Below are 17,319 nucleotides of genomic sequence, written 5' to 3'. Positions count from 1 at the left end.
GGCGGTAATCCGGCAGACATAAACAATTATAGACCAATATCAAACCTACCCATACTATCAAAAATATTTGAAAAAAATATCTACAAACAGCTCTACCTCGTAAAATTTGACATACTTAGCCTCTGTCAGTTTGGCTTCCGCTCCCAAAAGAGTACCAACGATGCAATTATTAGTCTCCATGATATAATTTACTCAACCCCTGACAAAAATGAGTTTCCGATTGGACTCTTCATTGACCTGAGAAAGGCCTTTGATACTGTTAATCACAACTGCCTCCTACATAACCTCCATCATCATGGAATCCGAGGCTATGCCCTGGACTATATCCAATCCTATCATAGTGATAGACACCAATGTGTAGCCATCAATGATTTAACCTCTCCCACTCTACCATTAACCGTTGGAGTGCCACAGGGCAGCATCTTGGGACCTCTCCTATTTCTTATATACATTAATGATCTGCCTAATGTCTCTAACATTCTGAAACCTATATTGTTTGCTGATGACACTACCCTCATCTACTCGAACCCCCACCCACATACACTAAATAATGTTGTTAATAATTAACTAAAAGAAGTCCACTTATGAATGTCAACCAACAAACTAACACTTAACATAAAAAAGACCTACTACATCTTATTTGGAAGCAAATTAACTAATGCAATTCAGCTTCAGATAGACAATGTAAACATTAGTAATAAAAATGATGGAAAATTTCTTGGCCTATTCCTAGACAAGAGACTCAACTTCAGCACCCACATACAACACATAACTAAGAAAGTCTCAAAAACAGTTGGTATACTCTCCAAAATCAGATATTGTGTACCTAACTCTGCTGTCATCTCACTTTATTATGCACTAATCTATCCCTATCTTAATTATGGTATCTGTGCATGGGGTTCAACCTCTGCAAACCACCTCAAGTCCATCATCACCCAGCAAAAATCTGCTATCAGAATAATAATAAATTCTGCTTTCAGACAACACTCAGCCCCTTTGTTTAACACCGTAAACATGCTAAACATGATCTCACTCCACAAATTCTCTTGTGTCAACTATATTTACAAAACCCTGTTCTTAAATGCAAGTCCTGCTGTGAAACTCTCCCTGGACAGATGTAATCGGACCCATTATCACCAAACCAGAAATAAATATCTCTTTGATATCCCTAGAGTCAAACTTAATCTGTGTAAACACTGCAAATAAAGGGACCCAGTCAATGGAACTCACTCCCTAATGAATTGAAAAGCTGTACAATTTTTGCGTCATTCAAAAACAAAACTAAAAAGTTCCTAATTTCATTTTCATAGTTTTTACCTTGTTGCTTTAAAATTGCACTGTATCTAGTGCTACCCAATCTCCCAATCTTAATGTACCCAATCCGAACAACTCTACCATTGTGATCATTACTGTCTTCTTATATGTGCTATCAATTTGCTGTATGGTGCCTATTAATCTTTGTTTAAATTACCAATCATGATTCAGAGCTTTAATATACAATGTGCTTTAATATACTTACTAATCTCACTCTTCTCATTTTTTTTCTTGCAATGTATCTTTAATCATTTTATTAATTCTGCTGTAATTTGCCTACTTAAATTTATCTGTTAGATTAAGGGCCTGCCCGAAACGCTGTGCGTACTAGTGGCTTTGGAAGATTGTAAATACCATGCTATGTATTCTCACAAACCCAATGTACGTTCTTGTATATATGTAAGTAAATAAATATATACCATCCTGTTTGCAGTAGTTTACCCCATAAACATTCCAACGTAACATCGTTTTTTGTTGACGTTCCAACAATTCATTCTTTAAAAATTATTAAAGTACCAACTAGTGTATATAATGTTGATTGGGGAAGCACTTGTATTCTATGTAATAAATTATAGTGCTTATTATAATTTACTGGGAACCACTAATATTTCTCAAAATAAAACTAAGAGCCTTCAATAGGATGTAGCTGATCTGTTATATTCTAAGAGCATGGACAAAAGTAGGTAAATTTCACAACCCATGTGGGACCTGAAAACTACAATTTTCATTATAATTGAACCAATCACAACTCTTCTGCTGTCTACGGCGATGGACGGGTACTGTAAGACGTAAATTGACGGACGGGTACTGTGAGACGTAAATTGGTACGTGAGGAAGAGTTTGGGTCTTGAAAAAATATATCTGGGAATATACCACATATGTACTAATTCATAAGCAAAATATTGATTATAAGCAATAAGTTATATAAGTGCTGTCTTGTGCGGGAGCGGGTTGAGTAAGTGTGGGTAACCCTCTGGTACTGTGTGGTAAGTGTTGGTATACCCTCTGGTACTGTGTGGTAAGTGTGGGTACCCTTCTGTTACTGTGTGGTAAGTGTGGGTATATCCTCTGGTACTATGTGGTAAGTGTGGGTACCCCCTCTGGTATTGTGTGGGTACCCCTCTGATCCTGTGTGGTAAGTGTGGGTACCCCTCTGGTACTGTGTGGGTACCCCTCTGGTACTGTGTGGGTACCCCTCTGGTACTGTGTGGGTACCCCTCTGGTACTGTGTGGGTACCCCTCTGGTACTGTGTGGGTACCCCTCTGGTACTGTGTTGTAAGTGTTGGGTACCCCTCTGGTACTGTGTGGTAAGTGTGGGTACCCCTCTGGTACTGTGTGGTAAGTGTGGGTACCCCTCTGGTACTGTGTGGTAAGTGTGGGTACCCCTCTGGTCCTGTGTGGTAAGTGTGGGTACCCCTCTGATCCTGTGTGGTAAGTGTGGGTACCCCTCTGGTACTGTGTGGGTACTCCTCTGATCCTGTGTGGTAAGTGTGGGTACCCCTCTGGTACTGTGTGGGTACCCCTCTGGTACTGTGTGGTAAGTGTGGGTACCCCTCTGGTACTGTGTGGTAAGTGTGGGTACCCCTCTGGTACTGTGTGGTAAGTGTGGGGACCCCTCTGATCCTGTGTGGTAAGTGTGGGTACCCGTCTGGTATTGTGTCTTAAGTGTGGGTACCCCTGTGGTACTGTGTGGTTAGTGTGGGTACCCGTCTGGTACTGTGTGGTAAGTGTGGGTACCCGTCTGGTACAGTGTCTTAAGTGTGGGTACCCCTCTGATACTGTGTGGTTAGTGTGGGGACCCCTCTGATCCTGTGTGGTAAGTGTGGGTACACGTCTGGTACTATGTGGTTAGTGTGGGTACCCCGATTTGGTATTGTGTGGTAAGTGTGGGTACCCCCTCTGGTCCTGTGTGGTAAGTGTGGGAACCCCTCTGGTAGTCTGTGGTAAGTGTGGGTACCCCTCTGGTAGTCTGTGGTAAGTGTGGGTACCCCTCTGGAACTGTGTGGTAAGTACTCACCTAATTGTGCTTGCGGAGGTTGAGCTTTGGCTCTTTGGTCCCGCCTCTCAACTGTCAATCAACTGGTGTACAGATGCTATGAGAGTTGCTATATGAGTCGAGTCGACATATGGGAGTCGCTAACGCTGTTGCTGGCGAGTGCGCGCTACGCTCCTCACTCTACGCTGTATTTCAGCCCTTAAACTACCGCCAGATGATGTAGACCACCACCCACAGGCAGCTAAGTACATGGAGTCCAAGCATGTCATAGCACATTCAAAGTAACCAACCCAAATTGACTCATTCCATCGCAAACTAAATTCAAAACAATCCTCTCTGGCTGTGAGTACCAGTGCTGCCGCCACCTCTGCCCACCACCGCGCTGCCTGACGCAAGTTTCCACCGCAACATATACTCCAGTCATCCTCGACCTAACATGTCTCCCAGGAAAAGGACTGTGCAGGGAAATAAGAGCAACAAAGCCCCTATCAAGGCATCCATCCCGACAAATACTGACAGTCATCGTGTTTCTCCCTCTGGAAGCTCTGGGGCCTGTGGCAGCGGTGCTGCCCTCCCCTCCACCTCCATTGAGCCAGGGAGCTGTGTCCTCTCAATCATCTCCTATTATATTCTTACATCCCAGTTTACGAAATTCAAGCGTGCTACTGGTCCCTCACCGGATTTTCCTAACTGGGCCGATAATCAGTGGTACAAAAAGTTATGCTCTGTCCTTGAGGCTCAAAATGCGATTATCCTGAATCTTCAAACTGAAAACCAAGCAAACCGTTCGAACCTCCATCATCAACAACAAGAAATTTCCCTCCTCCGTGAGGATATTAGAAACTTAAGGGCTAGCTAAGATCAACTCCAGCATGACTTGAATGATCTCCGTTAGGAAAACATTCGTCTGAAATCTGATGAAACCATAATAAAACAGGAGGAAGCTCTCAGCAAAATGACTGTATGTATCAATACATTATCCGCCCAATGTTCTGTCACCCAGGACAAACAAGATCAGCAAAAGCTGCTTGACTCTGTAGTTGTGTCGTCCCAAGCTATTCCAGTGGAAAGTGAAGGTGAAAAGTGTATTGAAATTGTTCAGGATCTCTTAAAAAATCAATTGCAGGTCACTCTAAACAAAACAGACATTATTGCTGCCTACAGAGTAGGCAAAAAGAATCCATCAAGACAAAACCAGCGGAAAATTCGCCTGAAGCTGGCTTCCCAGTCCACGAAATCGCATCTTGTCCGGACAGCTGCATCTCAACGACAGGGAATCTACATAAACGAGTGCTTGGCTAGAAAGAGACAGCACCTCCTCTACCGCCTGCGTCAAATCCATCATCAAAACCCAGATGCGATTCAACAGTGCTTCGTTAGAGATGACTTGATTAAAGTAAGAAAGACTTCAGTAGGCAAAATGTTTACAATTGCTACTGAGGATAACCTCAACACTTTCCTCACCCAATGTGGTTTGTCTCACCATAATATCACTCCCAATGAGTCAACATAATTAACCCCCTTGTCACCTAGTGCAGGCTAGGTAGCCTAAGTCTCTTTGTTTCACTTCTTAAATTAATTTTTAATTTACTTTTTTCTAGTCATTTATTGGACTTAATTAACTGAGTGCATTAATATTTCTTTAGGTCTTATTAATTATACGATCATAACTAAACTACTTATAGTTAATAATCTTTAGCTTAAATTTGCCTATGTTTATTATTCAATTTTTTTCTTTGATTTCATTTATTACCTAGGTTGCCCAGCCTCGCCTTACTGCCTTACTCCATTGTACCCCTGGCTTTGCCTGTGTCTCAAAATGCAAATTATAACTTACAGTGTACCTGAGAGTACCTGTAAGCCCCTTGTAAGCTACCTCATTTTTTTTTTCATTTTGTGTTTGTTTTGTAGTCTTGTTATATATTTTTCCCCCCTTTTATATCAAAATTCTTTTTTGTAATTGCCATTCTTGCCTTGTTTTCCTACAACCAGCCTTTTTATGCAGACAAGTATAGACCCAGAACTAAACCTCTTGTCCACTATCTATGACAATCATCACTTCAATGATCAAAATTGCAGATATTTTACAGCACATGATGTAAACAATGTATTAACACATTATCACAATATCTCTGTAATCAACTTGAACGTTAGATCCCTAGGTAAACACTTCGATGATGTTAGTGCCTTGATTGAAACTATTGACAACAAATTCTCTTTAATTATACTTACTGAAACATGGTTGAAAGAGGATACTACTCAACTCTTTAACATGCCTAACTACTCGGCAATTCACAACTGTCATCAAATTCAGAGAGGTAGTGGTACTGCTCTTTACTACCACGAAGAACTAACATGCTTAAAAGTAATTAGAACTAGAGACTGCTGTGGGGAGTATATCTTCGCCAGTTTCAGAGTCAAGGGTGCGGAGTCTGTCTTGACTGTGGGTGCAGTCTATATAATTCCTAACACTGATGTGTCCGAATTCAACTCAAACCTTAGAAATCTAATACTAGTTAACAGACTGAACAAAAACCATCTAATTATCGCAGGGGACTTTAATATTGACCTCTCTGAGCCTGAACACCCTACTGCTGTTAGCTTCCTCAACAGTATGAATTCCTGCTTCCTCATACCCTTAGTCACTAGACTTTCTAGAATCACTGATAGTACTGCCACGACTCTAGATCACATCTGGACCAACATAACCTCTCCTCTTGCTTCAGGTATAATCATCGATAGCACTACAGACCATTACCCCACATTTCTCTTAACATTAACAAACCACCTCTAGAGACAAGGGAGTTAAGCTTTAGGCTGCACAATGAAACTGTTATAGCCAATTTTATGACTACTGCTGATAATGTCAACTGGGAGTCCGTGTTAGGTAACATAGGGGACATCAACCTAGCAGTGCAATCTTTTCTCCAAAAAACTCTCAGCCTCTATAACACCCACTGTCCTATGCTTACAAAACAAGTCACAACCAAAAGGCTTAACAATCCTTGGCTTACAAAGCGAATACTTAAATCCCTTAATAAAAAACATGACCTTGAGAAGAAGTATAGGTTAAGAACCGTGTCCAAAGAATTCTCAAAGAATTACTCGTTATTGCTATCTAAAATAATTAGACGAGCCAAAACGAAATACTACGAGGATAAATTTACCCAAATAAAGAGCAACATTAAAAAAACTTGGAGCACAATTTCACAAATATTGGGATCAAAGAAGATTTTAAATTACAAACCAACACTCCTGTCCAATAACGATGGTCAGCTTTCAGCCTCTGATTCTGCTATTGAGTTCAATAGGTTCTTCTCTTCCATTGGGTCATCCCTTGCAAATGATATTCCATCCTCCAGTACTGATGTTAAGGACTATCTTACAGGTAACTATCCACAGTCTCTGTACCTAAAGCCAACTAATTCCACTGACGTTAATGAGATAATCCTTTCCCTTAAAACCAAGTCTAGTGCCCTTGAGGAGATACCAACTTTAATTTACAAAGAAGCCTCCAGATCTTTAGCCCCTGCTATTGCATTTCTCTTCAACAAGTCACTTGAACTCCAAACCTTTCCAGATATTCTTAAAAAAGCGAGAGTAACCCCTGTCCACAAATGTGGTGATCTCATAGATGTTTGTGATGGAATGAAGATTCCCTCAGCTAGTTTTCTAGATTAGGCTAGTCGCTCTAGGGACTCTAGTCAAGAAATTTTCAAACTAACATACACTTGTGGGGTGTTGGATGAAAGCTCATGCTATGGACTATCATTTGAGGGTAGCCAGAAGTCTGTGATTACTCTGTAGAGGGAATTACAGACTTTTTTCTGTTTCTGTGAAAATAGGATGGGAGTTGAGAGTGAGTGGTGTGAGAGGATACTTGACTAAAACCGTTAGAGGTGGTGGGGACAGTGGGGTGAACGTCGCTCCTTCCCCACACCATGTGAGACATCGCGCCAGTCCTAGGCCTCCCCCTCCTTGTGACGTCATGGGACGCCGCAGGGTGAGGCCGTCTGTGATTGGTTTAGGCATCTCTGCTCCTAGCTGAGTTTTGGCGTGAACAGCTGTGATTGGGAGCGGCACGAGGGAACAGTGCCGGCTTAGTGCTGATTGGTCAACATAGGTAGGGGGGAGAGATGGGCATTTTCCGGATTTTCCGGAAAATCCGGTACCCGGATTTTCCAGCTCATCAAACTTCCATTTCCGCTTTATTAGTAGTGCCACTCCTCCTCCCTGTCTCTGTGTCCTTTCTTTTCTTATCACCTGGTACCCCTCTGGAAAGATTGCATCCGAGATCATGCCATTTATTTTAGTTTCCACTATTGCCACTATGTCTGGGTCTGCCTCACTAACTCTTTCTTTTATCTCTTCTGCTTTATTGGCTACCCCATCAGCATTGGTGTACCAAACCTTGAGACTCTTCTTGGAAACTTGGGTGTCAGAGTTCCCCCTTTCACCAGGGGTCTGGGGGGAACTGGGGGTGTCTGGGGGGCGAGTGGGGGCTGTGGGGGTGAATGGGGGGGTGCTAGGGGGGGTGCCTGGGAGTGCCTGGTAGGCGAATGGGGTCTGGGCATCTATGGGGGGTAGGAAGGGCATAATCGGTCTGAAAGTTAGGGGTCTGAATAGCATAGGAGGGTTGAGAAATAGAGTGCGACTGAGAGTCAGATAGAGGTTGAGAGGTTGGGGGGGAGAGGGATACTGAGGGCAGAGGGCTGAGATGAAAATGGAGCATGGGTGCTGGGAGTGGAAGAGAGGGTGTATTAGTTAGGGAGGAATCGGGGGTAGGTGGGGGTTTTAGGGTAGAAGAGGGGAAGAGGGAGATGGGGGAAGGTGTTAGGGGGTCACAAGGTGAGGGGGTTAAATGTGGGCTGGAGGTGCATAGGAGGGATGAGGGTTGGGTGGGGTTTGGGGGGTGAGTGGAAGAGGGGTGCAGTGGAAGCTGGGATGGAGTAGATGGAATTGAAGTCAATGGGGTAGAAGGGGCAGGGGAGTAGGAAGGGGTAGTTGGGGAGGAGGGATGGGAAGGTGGGTTTGGGGAGGGCATGGCTTATGTTTGTGTGTGTGTGTGTGTGTGTGTGTGTGTTTGTGTTCTCACCTATTTGTGCTTGCGGGGGTTGAGCTCTGGCTCTTTGGTCCCGCCTCTCAACCGTCAATCAACAGGTGTACAGATTCCTGAGCCTATTGGGCTCTATCATATCTACACTTGAAACTGTGTATGGAGTCAGCCTCCACCACATTGCTTCCTGATGCATTCCATTTGTCAACCACTCTGACACTAAAAAAATTCTTTCTAATATCTCTGTGGCTCATTTGGGCACTCAGTTTCCACCTGTGTCCCCTAGTGCGTGTGCCCCGTGTGTTAAATAGCCTATCTTTATCAACCCTGTCGATTCCCTTGAGAATCATGAATGTGGTGATCATGTCCCCCCTAACTCTTCTGTCTTCCAACGAAGTGAGGTTCAATTCCTGTAGTCTCTCCTCGTAGCTCATACCTCTCAGCTCGGGTACTAGTCTGGTGGCAAACCTTTGAACCTTTTCCAGTTTAATCTTATGCTTGACTAGATATGTATTCCATGCTGGAGCCGCATACTCCAGGATTGGTCTGACATATGTGGTATATAATATTCTGAAAGATTCCTTACACAAGTTTCTAAAGGCCGTTTTTATGTTAGCCAACCTGGCATATGCTGCTGATGTTGTCCTCTTGATATGAGCTTCAGGGGACAGGTCTGGCGTGATATCAACCCCCAGGTCTTTCTCTCTCTCTGACTCTTGAAGTATTTCATCTCCTAAGTGATACCTTGTATCTGGTCTCCTGCTTCCTACTCCTATCTTCATTACATTACATTTGCTTGGGTTAAACTCTAACATCCATTTGTTCGACCATTCCTGCAGCTTGTCCAGGTCTTCTTGAAGCCTCAAGCTGTCCTCCTCTGTCTTAATCCTTCTCATAATTTTGGCGTCGTCAGCAAACATTGAGAGGAATGAGCCTATACCCTCTGGGAGATCATTTACATATATCAGAAACAGGATAGGTCCAAGCACAGAGCCCTGTGGGACTCCACTGGTGACTTCCCGCCATTCTGAGGTCTCACCCCTCACTATAACTCTCTGCTTCCTATTGCTTAGGTACTCCCTTATCCACTGGAGCGCCCTACCAGTTATTCCTGCTTGTTTCTCCAGCTTATGCATCAACCTTTTATGGGGTACTGTGTCAAAAGCTTTCCGACAGTCCAAAAAATGCAGTCCTCCCATCCTTCTCTTTCTTGCTTAATCTTTGTCACCTGATCATAGAATTCTATTAAGCCTGTAAGGCAAGATTTACCCTCCCAGAACCCATGTTGATGGGTTGTCACGAAGTTTCTTCTCTCCAGATGTGTTACTAGGTTTTTTCTCACAATCTTCTCCATCACCTTGCATGGTATACAAGTTGCCTGGCTTGCCTTTATACACTGGCCTGTAGTTCAGTGCCTCTTGTCTGTCACCCTTTTTAAATATTGGTACAACATTAGCAGTTTTCCATACTTCTGGTAGGTCTCCCGTTTCCAGTGACCTACTATACACTATGGAGAGTGGCAAGCTAAGTGTTCCTGCACACTCTTTCAATACCCATGGTGAGATTCCATCCGGCCCAACAGCTTTTCTCACATCCAGCTTCAATAGGTGCTTCTTGACCTCATCTCTTGTAATTTCGAACCTTTCCAAGGTCACCTTGTTTGCTGCCAACTCTCCTAGCACCGTGATTTCTCCCTGTTCTATTGTAAAGACCTCCTGGAACCTTTTGTTGAGTTCTTCACACACCTCTTTGTCATTCTCTGTGTACCTGTCCTCGCCCACCCTAAGTTTCATCACCTGTTCCTTCACTGTTGTCTTCCTCCTGATGTGACTGTGTAGTAGCTTTGGTTCGGTCTTGGCTTTATTAGCTATATCATTTTCAAACCTTTTCTCAGCTGCTCTTCTCGCACTAACATACTCGTTCCTGGTTCTCTGGTATCTCTCTCTACTTTCTGGTGTTCTGTTATTACGGAAGTTCCTTCATGCCCTTTTGTTCAGCTCCTTTGCTTTCATACATTCCCTATTAAACCACGGATTCTTCCTTTGCTTCTCTGTTTTTTCCTGTTGGGCTGGGACAAACCTGCTTACAGCCTCCTGACATTTTTGGGTGACATAGTCCATCATGTCTTGTACAGACTTGGTTCCGAGTTCTGTGTCCCAATGTATATCCCATAGGAATTTATTCATCTCATAGTTTCCCTTTCGGTACGCCAGCCCTTTGTTTCCCAGTTCTTTTTTGGGGGTGATAATTCCTAGCTCAACCAGGTACTCAAAGCTCAATACACTATGATCACTCATTCCCAAGGGGGCTTCCAACTTAACTTCCCTTATATCCGACTTATTTAGGGTAAATATCAGATGTGTGTGTGTGTGTGTGTGTGTGTGTGTGTGTGTGTGTGTGTGTGTGTGTGTGTGTGTGTGTGTGTGTGTGTGTGTGTGTGTGTGTGTGTGTGTGTGTGTTTATTGTGGGGGTGGCACGGTGGGGGGTGGGGTTAACTAATGGAGGGATGGAGGGAGAGGGAGTGAAAGGGAGAGGAGGAGTGAAAGGGAGAGAGGGGGAGTGAGGGAGAGAGAAGGAGAGGGCGAGCAAGGGAGAGAGGGAGAGAGGGAGATAGGCAGAGCGGGGGAGAGAGGAAGGAGGGGAATCAGGTGGGTGAGGACGGGAGGTCATTCCCGGGGATGAGGACATTGACGTGTTTTGGTGAGGTGGGGGTGGGGGCTAATCGGTGGCGGTGTAATGTAACACACAGGTGTGAAAAAACTAGTACCAAGCTGAGACTCTCGAGCTACTTTTTCGTATTTTAACTTAAGTCCAAAGCTAATTATTATATAAAAAATACTGCACCTTGTATGACTGACTTTGAGAGGCATTCACCTCCAAGTAAGCAACCCAAAGCACAACTAGGTGATTTATGAAGCGATGTCCGCCTAAATTGTTGACGTCCCCGCCAGAGCTCCTCTCTACATGGTGGTTCAAATTCTTCCCTTCTCAGCCCGCTGGTGCCACTGTCTTGCCACAGACTCGTTCTTTTTTTTTTTAAATCCTTATCACACGTTATAAGAATTCACTGTAATGCATTATCACTGCATTGCTGTACCCTTCATATGACCAAAAACTATGTTTTGGGCTCACTGGTACGTAAATATCCCGAGAATATTGAATTAATTCGCAGACTGCCGTCCTACACGTGTGCCTTCCCTGGCCGTCCTGTGTTCCCTGGCCATCCGTCCTGTGTGGTAAGTGTGGGTACCTCTCTGGTACTGTGTGGTAAGTGTGGGTACCTCTCTGGTACTGTGTGGTAAGTGTGGGTACCTCTCTAGTACTGTATGGTAAGTGTGGGTACCCTCCTCTGGTACTGTGTGGTAAGTGTGGGTACCCTTCTGGTACTGTGTGGTAAGTGTAGGTACCTCTCTGGTACTGTGTGGTAAGTGTGGGTACCCCCCTCTGGTACTGTGTGGTAAGTGTGGGTACCCTTCTGGTACTGTGTGGTAAGTGTAGGTACCTCTCTGGTACTGTGTGGTAAGTGTGGGTACCCTTCTGGTACTGTGTGGTAAGTGTGGGTACCCTTCTGGTACTGTGTGGTAAGTGTGGGTACCCTTCTGGTACTGTGTGGTAAGTGTGGGTACCCTTCTGGTACTGTGTGGTAAGTGTGGGTACCCTTCTGGTACTGTGTGGTAAGTGTGGGTACCCTTCTGGTACTGTGTGGTAAGTGTGGGTACCCTTCTGGTACTGTGTGGTAAGTGTGGGTACCCTTCTGGTACTGTGTGGTAAGTGTGGGTACCCTTCTGGTACTGTGTGGTAAGTGTGGGTACCCTTCTGGTACTGTGTGGTAAGTGTGGGTACCCCCCTCTGGTACTGTGTGGTAAGTGTGGGTACCCTTCTGGTACTGTGTGGTAAGTGTGGGTACCCTTCTGGTACTGTGTGGTAAGTGTGGGTACAGGTTATTATTACATCACGGTATTATTGTCGGGTTTTAGTGCAAGTTATAACAACAGGTTGTTATTTTGGCTTGTTGGTTATTGATATTGATGGTGATTAGTGAGGTGGGTTATTATAACACGTCACTTGGGAAGTTTTACAACTGATTGTTAAGTGTGATCATTTACAGAGGCTGGTTGTTGAGGCTAGTTATACCAGGCTATTAGGGAGAGGTTATTTCGGGAAGTTGTTACGTGAGAATATTAAGGCAGGTTACTGTTGCACAGAGTTATGAGGAAGTTGTTATACAGGGTGTTATAACATGCTTCTGTGTTTTATAATTTCTGCAAGATATTACGTGAAGAAATAACTTTGATGTTATTTCTGTATGTTGTTGCATCAGGTTATTATGATGTGTTATTACTGGAGCTTATTAGGGCGAGGTATTAATGTTGGAAATTTCCAACACAGATACATTACTATTGTATCATAATACATCACTATTGTATGCTAAGTACAGTAACTATGAACTCTACTAACCGTAGTGCTAACATAAATTAATACTTCTTTATCTGAACCTTTATTGCTAACATTCTCACGACATCGAGAGGCAGGATTGCATCAGATAATGTCTATCTAAACATATTTATTACCAATATGTTAGAGAATTGAATATGATTCTCTAATTTTATCAGTATTCCGTGCAATAATTAACTACGGATAATATAACTCCTAATGAACCAACAACCGAGAGTTGTTAACTGAGATTATCGCTAAATAACAGTTTTATCTGTTACATGCGAACGCTATGGAGAAACTAGCAATTCTCTCCATTTCTCGATTAACACCATTTAACGAGAATATGATATTATTTAATTCCCTACAATTGCAACCCTGTTCTCATTAACGCATTATATCAGTAATTACACGGAAAAGAATTCTCAGTGATTCTTTTCTGCGATTAAATTCTATTGTGAATGCATGAGGAGGGTTGAGGGAGAGGGGCGGAGAGACGCTAGCGACGCCATCAATCACATCGTGCTTCCCAGGAGAGTCGAATTTCCATCAATTCTACGTTAGGTCCTCTCAGTTAATCGGCCTAGGAGCGTGAAATTGCTCCAGTAGCAATCTAAGGATTGCTTCGGTGGACAACCAGTAGGTTAAGTGCCTTAGTATTATTTATATCATGAGATCTCAGTATATATTTTTACTGTGCACTGTCCATCGTTACGCCACGTGACCTCCCCAAACAACAAGTACGTCTACAAGGAATTAATTCTATTCCTTCTATTGAATAGTGAGGATACAGGATGTTTGGTGTAAACAATTGGTACATTTAGTTGAAATTTCAGCTTGTGTTGAAAGCGGTCGTGGTCCTCTCATTTTCCCACGCCACGCTCGGGCACACGTGTTGCAGCAAGTAGCAGCAGACGACGCCATCACACCTCTACCTCTCCGTTCACTATTACAGCTAAGCAGCTGAATCCTTTTCAGTTCTTTCTTTCGTTAAATGACACTAATAATCAATTATTAGTCAAGAATATTTCGTTTATATGATTTGAGACTTATAGCGTAATTTGATAGCCTCATAAATTCAAATGAAAAGGATTTCTTGTTTAACCATCATATAATCTTCTTGTCACTAACCAACTTATTTAATGTTTATTTGCATACAATTTAGTAGGAATTACTAATTTTATTCGAGGAAGAACCAGCTTCGATGAAGCGTACTGGGAGTAATTTACTTCTGGTATTAACCCCTCATTTTGTGAAGGACGGAAAGTTTATTCTCGAACATTAATATTTATTATACAGTCCATTAAGGTTTAAAGAATAACTCTTAATAGTTCTACTATCTATAGGCACTAGTATTTCAGTCCTTATCCATTATTGTCTTATCTGTTTTCCTTTTCAGTAAAAATAGGGTGGTCCTTCAATAAATTTAAATTAATCTATTAAATAAACTTCAATCGATAAATAGAGAGTAAGCTTTCTTCCCAACATTTATGTCAAACTTTAACAGAAGGTTATTCTGGTTATTACTGCAGGTATTTGCTGCTATTATTTACAATTAGTAATAACCTGAGATCACAAAGACAGGTCATTACAGCAGGATAATACTGCAGCTTCCTACGGCTGATAATTAAGGTTTTTCTTTATTCAAATTATTAATATAAATTTCTAAGACATGTCGTATATATATACCTCACTTGAGGTGTATAAATTACCTGGTAGAGGACTTTATTAATAAGGAAGAGTCATGGTCAGTGTGGGGTCACGGCGGTCCTCAGGTCAGTGTGTGGGGTCACCAGCTGGGGTCACGGCAGTCCTCAGGTCAGTGTGTGGGGTCACCAGCTGGGGTCACGATGGTCCTGAGGTCAGTGTGTGGGGTCACCCGCTGGGGTCACGACGGTCCTCAGGTCAGTGTGTGGGGTCACCAGCTGGGGTTACGGCAGTCCTCAGGTCAGTGTGTGGGGTCACCCGCTTGGGTCACGACGGTACTCAGGTCAGTGTGTGGTGTCACCCGCTGGGGTTACGACGGTCTTCAGGTCAGTGTGTGGTGTCACCCGCTGGGGTCACGACGGTCCTCAGGTCAGTGTGTCGGGTCACCCGCCGGGGTCACGACGGTCCTCAGGTCAGTGTGTGGGGTAACCCACTGGGGTCACGGCGGTCCTCAGGTCAGTGTGTCGGGTCACCCGCCGGGGTCACGACGGTCCTCAGGTCAGTGTGTAAGGTCACCCGCTGGGGTCACGACGGTCCTCAGGTCAGTGTGTGGGGTCACGACGGTCCTCAGGTCAGTGTGTGGGGTCACGGCGGTCCTCAGGTTAGTGTGTGGGGTCACCCACTGGGGTCATTATGGTCCTCAGGTCAGTGTGTGGGGTCACCCGCTGGGGTCACGACGGTCCACAGGTCAGTGTCTGGGGTCACGACGGTCCTCAGGTCAGTGTGTGGGGTCACCCGCTGGGGTCACGACGGTCCTCAGGTCAGTGTGTGGGGTCACGACGGTCCTAAGGTCAGTGTGTGGGGTCACGACGGTCCTCAGGTCAGTGTGTGGGGTCACCCGCTGGGGTCACGACGGTCCTCACGTCAGTGTGCGTGGTCACACGCTGGGGTCACGACGGTCCTCAGGTCAGAGTGTGGGGTCACCCACCTGCTGGGGTCACGATGGTCCTCAGGTCAGTAGTGAAATATTCGCCTACGACCGTCCCAAACCCGAGAAGAACCTTGGGGATCGAACTCGGTCATAGTCAAAAGTGGTGTGGGAGTCCGTAGAATGGGACGGGTAGTGTCGCAGGGGGATAAAATGGGGACGTTGAGGGTCGCAGAGGGTAAAATGTGTGTCATGTAGGTAAAAGGGGAGGGGAGAATAAGTATGTGGGCATGTGTACATCATCTCAAAGGTTTCCCCGGATGTTATGACGCGTGGCATCTGCCAGGCGTCACTTGAGAGAGCCATGTTGGGTATGGGCTGGAAGCTATGTGGTTGGTAGGCAGTCAAGTAGGGAGGAGGAGGAGGAGGACGAGTATGTAGGTTATGTTGTGTAGGGAGAGGGGAGCCCCCATACCTGAGAGGATATCATTGACGTCCATTAGTTCCCCCTACAGGAGGTCGTAAGTGTTGAGGGGGGTATGAGAGAGCAGCCTCTTGCGGATGTGGACCATTTGCCTTAATCGTTTTTCAATGTCTTCAGCAAGGTCTTGGAGATGTTCACTCCAGCAGGCCTCTCCCGCCACTGCGGATTCGTTAAAGAGGAACTTGTTCTTACTTCCGCCGGCAGGTCCACACCTGTCATCATCAATCACTCCCACCCCTCATCCCCTCCTCTCCCCATACCATCAACCATTGTTCTGTGCAAAGCCTTAAGTATTATTTCTGTTAATATGTGTAAGCTGTATTGTAACGTGACCAACATGGCAACAGCATCATCATTCTTTGCCGAAATAGCATTTTTTTTTTAAGAGCAATAAACGAGGGAAAAGTAAACACATTATATATAAATTTATTTCTTTTATTAAACACTTAAGCGATTTACAACGATAATAATAATAATAATAATAATAATAATAATAATAATAATAATAATAATGATAATAATAATAATAATAATAAGACTTTTTCTGGGTGGTTTAGCTAGCAGACAGATGGGAAAAGGCTTTCATTCAGCCCATCGAACCTTCCCGGCATGCTAGTCAACCAGCCAATCTTTAGAAAAGGTTTAGCTAGTAGACAGACAGATTGGGAGTCATTCTTCCACTCTATCGAACCTTCCCATCATACTAGTCAACCAGCCAATCTGTAGAAAGGGAAAAACCGGGTATCCATTACCTACTGCGGTTTCGTTAAGGAAACAGAGATGTAGCTACTGTCAGCGACTCCGCCTGTTCCACTTACCACCCCTCTCACTGGGGGAGTGACGGTAATGAGGTGTACCATCTCTCTCTCTCTCTTTCTCTCTACATTAAATGCGGGGTTACATAGTGTGTCAAGAACTACCTACATGATGCAAAACAGTCCAATCACACAAGGCTGCCATATAGGCAGTAAAGGCTTGCAGAGACACATAAAGGAGGCCAGGACTGAACCCCACAATTTATTTTTAGCTAAGCAACTTACAATCATGACGAGCTAGTTACAAAATTCAATATAAGTCAACACACCAACACGGGAGACGTGATCACTACCTACAAAGTTTGTTAACTGTGATCGCAACATCTGCTGTCCAAATAAACATCATTGAAATGTATGCGTGTCTACTCAATCTCCATCACCTCTTCTTCCTACAGCCATTATTGCTGTGCTGTCATTGTAACACACAATGGCGTTATCATAGCAAGACAATGTCACAGAATGTTCAAGACTCCTGAATGAATGAAACATCAATCCGCCTCGTTAGGGTCTAACCTTCGTGATGGTTTGAGGCGTAGTGAGATGGACGAGTTAGTGGGATGACCTTACCCTTCTCCCCATCCACCCCCACCAAACCCCAACCCCCCTCACACTCCCCTTCCAAGCCCAAACCGTCAAGCATCACT

This window comes from Procambarus clarkii, chromosome 34 (assembly GCF_040958095.1).
Source record: "Procambarus clarkii isolate CNS0578487 chromosome 34, FALCON_Pclarkii_2.0, whole genome shotgun sequence".
Classification (NCBI taxonomy): domain Eukaryota; kingdom Metazoa; phylum Arthropoda; class Malacostraca; order Decapoda; family Cambaridae; genus Procambarus; species Procambarus clarkii.
This window is presented reverse-complemented; position numbering follows the sequence as displayed.